This window comes from Pteropus alecto, unplaced genomic scaffold, assembly GCF_000325575.1.
Source record: "Pteropus alecto unplaced genomic scaffold, ASM32557v1 scaffold117, whole genome shotgun sequence".
Classification (NCBI taxonomy): Eukaryota; Metazoa; Chordata; class Mammalia; order Chiroptera; family Pteropodidae; genus Pteropus; species Pteropus alecto.
Genome location: NW_006440642.1, coordinates 1,703,750 through 1,711,646, shown reverse-complemented (window position 1 = coordinate 1,711,646; position 7,897 = coordinate 1,703,750). Strand labels below are relative to the sequence as shown.

Genomic DNA, 7,897 nt, shown 5'->3' with positions numbered 1-7,897 from the left:
GACCTAGTGCATAGACGAAGTGTAGAAATATTTTTTCAAGAAAATCTACTAAAACTCAATAAGAACTACAGGAGTCTGTGGTATTTGAACCAAGAACCACCTTCTCCCTCCCATTCCCAGCTTAGGGAAATGAAAAGTCCACTTTTCGTACAGACAAGAACACAAGGCAGAAGGCTGTCTTCCTGAGATGAAGAAGACATAAGCATTTCTTATACTACCCCCAGCTACCTGTTGTTAATGTTAAGGGTAAAAAATTTTCAAGTGAGCCAGCTAGCTAAGTCAGCTACAGGGAAGAAATATCTTTAGATACCAGAAGTTGTCCTACTTGCTTGTGTGTGGTTTAAGAAGTGTATTGTATAAAATATGAAGATGGCCAATGTCTACTTCTGTAATCCATTTACTTGTTAATTAAGGGTGTTGTTTCGGGCAAAGATATGCTAACAGCCAACTTCCACTTCTGTAATCTGCTTGCTTGTTCAGGAGACCACCAGGATATGGCCTTAAGCTTTATCAGCTGCCTCCTCTGAAAGCTCAGGGCTGATCTCCTCTATCCCTGCGTGGTAGAGAGTCAGTCGCCAGCCGGCTAATAAAGGCTCATAATTAATCTCAATTGGCTCCGTGGGTCTCAGAATCGTTCGTGCCATAACATTAAGACCAAGTCCCAGGTGAGGGCAGCTAACATGTGGAGGCTGTCTTTTTCTGCTCAGCCCCCACTAGTGGGACTGAGGCTCTGCATTGAGCATGGCATGGCTGAGAATATTAGGGCTACAATTTCCTCTTGGGCAGGGAATTCCCGTCAAGAGAGGCAAGTCAAGGAGACCTGGGGCTGCTGCTGCCCTATACTGAGCACTCAGCTCCCAGATGGAAATGTCGCAGAGAGAGAAGCACATCATTGTCCCCACCTCCAGCACTAGAGTCTTGGCTCAGAGATTTCCCCCAGGAAGGACAATCAGGCCATAAACAGAGAACTCCAAATCCCTCTCTAAAGGAATTGACTTCATTTGCAACTGAATGTGGAGAGATTCAAGCTTCAGGGTATTCTCAAAAACAGTGGAAGTGGTTATAGAAGACATTTGGAGAGAGATTGATAGATTTATTGGAGATATAGGCTAAACTGTAGGACAAGCTAATTTGCTGGAGAGAAATGGGGAAAGAGACAGCTGCGAAGTCTCCTTGGGTCAGAACAAATCTCAAACACCGATCTCACATACTATCCCTGCAAAGGAACTTGGATTTTATTGGATTCCACTGTAAAGCAATGTATGCCCCGAGGCATTGTTAAAAACAAGAGAGCAATTAGCTAGGAATTTGTGGAGCTTAAAAATTGATTTTTGCTAGAGAAAGAAAAAGAAAGCCCTGCCAAACCACTGTCATCATAGGGTAATTGTGGGCATACTCAAGGATACACCCCTTGAGATGCAAGTCAGAGGCTTCACACTGGGAGGAGTAAAGGGAAATCACTAAAATAGCCAGTCACTCAACAAGTAAATAACAATAACTGGGAAGGTGACCAGTACCCAGATTTGCTACAATATATTATCTAAAATACCCAGTTTCCAACAACAACAACAACAAAAATACAAGACATAAAGCAATAAGAAAGCAATACAGAAAGAAAACAGAAACTGCCTATGAAAGCAACCAGATAATCAAATTTAACAAAGACTTCAAAGTAGCCATTATAAATATGTTAAAAAAAAACTGAAGAAAGCCATAATTAAAGAAATAAAAGAAAGTATGATGTCTCATCAAATAGAAATATTAATAGAGAGATAGAATTATAAAAAAGAACAAAATGGAAACTGGAGTTGAAAAAGACAGTGACTGAAATGAAAATTTACTAGAAGATCTCAATATGAAATCTGAATTAGCAGAAGAAAGAATTAGTTAACATGAAGATAAATCAATAGAAATCAAGCAATCCAAAGAACAGAGAGAAAATAGGATGAAGAAAAATGAAACAGAGCTTTAAGGAACTATGGGATACCATACTTGCACCAACATATGCATAATGGGAGTGCCAAAAGGAGTGGAGAAAGTAGCAGAAATTTTTTTGAAGAAGAATTTATCCAGAAATGCAAGGTGATTTAACACCTAAAAATCAATTAATGTAATTCACCGTATCAACAGAATAAGAAATAAAGCCACACGATCTCATCATTTGACAAAATTGAACACCCCTTCATGTTAAAACACGCAACAAACTAGGAATAGCAGAGAAGTTCTTCAACCTGATAAAGGGTATCTATGAAAAGCCCAGAGCGGACATCATACTTAATGATGAAAGATTAAATGCTTCCTCTCAAACATCAGGAACAAGATGAGAATGTCTATGTACTTTCACTATCTGTTCGATATTATACTGACCATTCTAGCCAGGAAAATTAAGTAAGAGATTAGAAAGGAAAACGTACCACTATCTCTATTTGCAGATAACATCATCCTGTCCATAGAAAATCCTAAGGAATTTACCAAAAAATGAATCAAAACTGAGAAGTATCTCGATACCATAGACCTTCATTTTCAAAATTATACAGACTGTCCAACACTAGAGTTCACTGGATGAAAATTATTCATTTTTTGTGAATAAAGTTGATTAAACTGACTTCGGGGTCATTTTTGTGTAATCACTTTAAAATCAATATAAAAATCATGCTAACAAGCTGCACTTAAAATAAAAAATTTTGTACCCCTTCTACTCACATGGATATCCAAATATATGGACCACTTTTGAGAAACTTTGCCTCCCTGCTAACCATCTCCTGCTCTTAAGACCATACGTGAAAAAGTGCTCATGAAATAGACTTTAAGTTTCTTCAACAAAAGGTACTATGAAAGTTGGATAGCCACAAGGAAAAAAATCAAATAACTCAGAAAAAAAAAAAAATCAGCAAAGGGCTTTAAACAGACATTTCTCCAAAGAAGATATACAATTGGTTAACAAGCATAAGAAAAGATGCTCAACATTACTAATTGTTAGGAAAATGCAAGTCAAAACCAAGAGATATCAAACAAGTGTTGATGAAGATGTGGAGAAATTGTGTGCTGTTGTAAAATGGTGCAACCACTATGGAAAACAGTATGGAGGTTCCTCAAAAATTAAAAAGAGAATTACCATATGACCCACCAATTCCACATCTGGGTATATATCCAAAAAAATTGAAAGCAGAATCTTGAAGAGGTATTTGCACTATTCACAATAGCCAGAAGGAAGCAACCCAAATGTCCATGGACAGATGAATGTATAAACAAAATGCCATATATGTAATATATAAAATGATATATTATTCAGCCTTAAAAAGGAAAGAAATCCTGTCCCATGCCGTAACATGGATGAACTTTGAAGACATTATGCTAAGTGAAATAATCCAGTCACAAAAAGACAAATACTGTATGATTCCACTTATATAATATGTCTGGATGATCAAATTCATAGAGACAAAAAGAAGAATGGTGGTTGACAGGGGGAGGGAGGAGGGGAAAGGAGAATCGTTTAATGAGTAGGGAATTTCAGTTTTGCAAGACTAAAAAGTTCTGGATATCTGTTTCAAAACAATACTAGACACTGCTGAACTATATATTTTTTAATGTTCACAATGATAAATTTTGTTATGTTTTTTACCACAATTTAAAAAATGATGTTCTCTGATAAAATGAGGCAGTTCAACTTTCAACTCGATCACACAAGTGCTATTCCTTGAAATAACTATCACACGTCCAAATGCAGCAGAAGTGTTTTATGCATACTTTATATTTCATCACAGAATACTAAAAAGACATCAGGGGATTCAATTTAATAAAATTAATAACTTTTACTTCTTCTAATAACAAAGATCTCATGAGCTGGGTAAATTTAAGGTGGCATTATTATAATTTTTTAGATTGTAAGTTGCTTGAGGCAGGTTTCTTATTTCATTTGTTTACTATTCTGACACCAGGATCTAACAGAGTCAAGACTTTATCCAGTGAAAGGTTCTGTGAAATGACACTGGTGCATTCTCCCAAGAAAGTAAGATGTCGTTTGTATTTTTAGAGAGCCTTTGACTGCTCTGTGGAGAAAGGAGTGTGGGGGTCAGGGGCGGATGGAAGTCTGAACACCACTTGGGAGGCAGTTTCAGGGACCTGGCCTGGGCTGGCTGAGGTGGCTTGGACTAAGATGGGGGTAATTCCAAATTCCTAGAGAGAGTCATTTGCTCTAGCTTGGGTTAAGAGTCTATGAAGTGGCCTGGATGGAGAGGAGTGAGGGGGTCACATGATACAGTTTGACATCCAAGGGCTACCCCAGAGGGTAAGAAAGGTAATGTTAGAGAACTGAGACAGGACTAGGGATGAGCAGGTTCCTCAAAGCAGTCTGTATCACGAAGCCAATGCACTCACACTCCCTTCTGAGAGATTACCAAAAGCTGGCTCGGCCCTCTGTCCTTTACCTGCCTTTATCCCTAAGAGTGAGTCCAACCCCTAATACTCCCACCTTTAGAAGTCCATGCTGACCCTCTTTTGTGCCCTGGTCCCACCCTGTCCCTTCTCAAGGCCTTTTCTGTGCTGTTCTCCTGGCTCTGTCTTACACCATCAGCCATTTCCATCAGAATGCAAACACCTGAGACACAGACTCTACCTCAGTCTCCACCTGGCCTCTAGGTATGCCCCATTTCTCTCCAACCCTTTACAGTAAATCCTTAATAAAGCTGTGGAATCATGCCGACATCGCATCCCCACCTCCCACTCCAGTGCAGTGTTGTCCCCTCTTAGTCATGGAAATGGCTCTTATCAAAGTCACCAAGACCCAAAGATATCCAAACTATTGGCCAGTCCTCTGTCTTCTGTTTTCTTGACCTCCCAGCAACACTGGACATGGTCAGCCACACCTTCATTCCGGAAACATTTTGTTCTCCTGGCTTCTTGGCCCAACGCTAGATTTTCCTCCTGTCTCGCTGGCTCTTACTTTCCAGCTTCTTCGCTGGCTTCTCCTCCACCACCACCCAGGCCTCCACATGTTGACTAGCTGGTCTGTCTTCAGACAATGGCTTTATCCTTCTGCACTCACTCCCAGACCAATTCATCCAATTCCAGAACTTTAAATGTGGACCTTGGCCCAGTTGCCCTCCCCTCAACCCAGCGTGTTTGACATCTCTTTCTGGTTATCTGACAGATAACTCTCACATGGCTAACGCAGAGCTCTTCATCATTCCCTCCAAATCCACACATCCACATATCTTCCCCACCTCAGTAAATGTCACCACCATCTATCCATTCGCTGAGGTCAAATTACTATAAGTCATTTACTTTTATTTTAAAATAATGTCAAATTTAGAGAAAAGTTGCAAGACTAGTACAAAGAGCTCCTGTTTACTTTAACCAGTTTCCCCCACTATTAATATTTTACCACATGTATGTGGTATATGCCCTATCAGAGTCTTTCCATACGTACACATTACCATTTCTTCCAAATCATTTGTCAGTAAATTGCAGACATGATGCCCATTACCCCCTTAATACTTTGGTGTGCATTTCCTTAACATTGACACAATATTATCATCACAGATTCCAGTCACATGTCATAGTAGTCCTTTATAGATCTGGATCCAAACCCACATGGGTGCCTACATTATGTATGCGTTTGGTAATTGTGACACCATGGACCCACACACATGTGGTTTGGATTTTCGTTCTCTTTTTTTTTTTTTTCCTTTACATTTTTCCTTGGAAAACTATGATGAGACAGTCCAAAATGAAATGTGAGATGGTGCTGAAACATGAGCCTCCCAGACCAGAAAGCCCTCAGTTACTAGAGAAGAGCTGAGCCATAGGCACAAGTCTAGAGGAGCTGAGTGGGGCTATTGAAGACAGGACACTGTGAAAGTCACTCATTCACAGGGTTGCCAGGAGTCGGAACTGACTCTACCGCTCTTGATACAAATCCGAGCTAGATCCTGTGTTGCAATTAGATCAATGTATCTCTTTCATCTCCTTTGATCTGGAACAATTCTTCCATCTTTCCTTATCCTTCATGATCTTGGCATTTTTGAGAAGTACAACCCAGCTACCATGTAGAATGTCGGTCTGGATTTGACGTTTTCTTGTGATTTATGCGTTTTTAGCAGGAACAGCAATAAAGTGTCGTTATGTTCCTTTCAGTGCATCATATCACAAGGCCCCTGATGCTGATTTGTCCCATTAGTGGTGACGTTAACTTTCACTACCTTCTGCCTGTTTTCTCCACTGTCAGTTTAGCTAATAAGGGAATTTATTATTTTTTATTATTATTTATTATTATTATTTATGCCTACAGCACCTGGTCTTCCTAGGGGGTCTCCCATCTAAGTACTAACCAGGCCCGACCCTGCTTAGCTTCCGAGATCAGACATGGGGCTTGTTCGGGGTGGCATGGCCGTAGACCATGAACTGTGGCTCCACTGGGGCGTGAACCCAGGACCTTCTGTGTGTAAAGCAGACATGCTAACCACTACGTTATGGAACCTCGTCCGAATTTATTATTTAATGTCAAATTACTAAGGATTTGGAGGGATATACCATGTCTACATTTACTAGTAAGATAACACTTGCCCTTTTCTCTTATTTCTTTATATCTATATAAATTAATGGATTCTAATTTATTCAGTGGGTTATAATCTGTTATTGTCATCAACTACTTTGATACTAAAATTGTCCCAGATTTTACCATTGGGAGTCCCTTTGCACTGTTTTTTTGATCTACCCTGAGTGATACACGATTGCTTCTTGCAGTGTCCAGCATCTAATTTTCCTCTCTTCCAGCAAAAATCTCTTCCCAGATTTTCATGTCCATTCTCAACCAAGTGATTAGAGTGACATGGACCCCCACCTCAGCCCCAGGAGTGTGTCCTGACTTGTTTTATGCTAATCAATGTGTCCCATGCTCCTCCTGCACCTAGTGATTGGTTCAAGTGGACGCCTGAGCCATTCAGGCTGGTGAGAACTGAGAAGAAATCTGGTGTGGTTCCTGAAAAAGAAGCTTCTTTTCTCTTCCAGCTACTGGAAGAGAAGCTACCAAAGACCTCTCTCTCCCTCCTGATGACATACTGCATAGATATAAATTTTTGACCTGATGTAGCCATTTCTGCTGCCTAGAGGGAAGCTAGCCTGAGGTCAATTTCAGTATGCAAAGGTGGGAAGAAATGAGAGAATAGCAGAGGAACAGGACTAGAGCTCTGGTGATATCATAAATTTCTGGGTCATTCTGTGTCTGAAGCTATCTGTGAATTGGTTAATCATTTGAGCCAATAAATTATCTTTTTATTTAAGCTAGAATGAGCTATCACAGAAGTTACTTGACACCAAAAGAATCCTAATAATATACTCACTTAAAACAGCAAAAGAAGGCTGGCTGCTAAGAGAAGCAAAAGGATAGGTTTCTGTCCCTTATGACCAAAAGAACTCTGACTATGACCCTGCTGGTCTCCCCAGCCATTCTGAGAGCTTCTGAGGGTGTACTTGCTGTGTACCTCAGCCTTTATATTAATGGGTAGCTCTTGTGCATGCTCAATCAGTATTTCATGACTACATGTGTGAGAACTGCTAGGGTTGTATTGTCCACCCTTAGGTCCCTGGCATCTAGAGCAGTGTGGGGGACATAGAACAAACATTTACTGAATGAATGGGTGAGCCATCCAAGCATACCTCTGAGCCCCTCTCCTTAAACCCACCAAAGGAAAAGACGCTGCACGAAAGTCTTGCATGACATTTTATTCTCCTGAGAGGGGAAGGCAGTGGAAGAGTAAAGTGAGCAAAAACAGAGGGCAGACTCTGGATTTAGGAAGGAGGAGCTGGCCACGTGCTTTCTCCCCAGGGTGGGATCAGAGGCCCCAGAGGCCCAGATGAGACTTGGAATGGAGAGAAGAGCCAGTTGTGGAATGTGTGG

General features: G+C 40.5%; 1 pseudogene; it reads right to left on the bottom strand.

Moving 5' to 3' along the window:
* Nucleotides 1-6,280: 6,280 nt before the first annotated feature.
* On the bottom strand, nt 6,281-6,396 carry LOC112484556 (annotated as a pseudogene).
* Nucleotides 6,397-7,897: the final 1,501 nt, after the last annotated feature.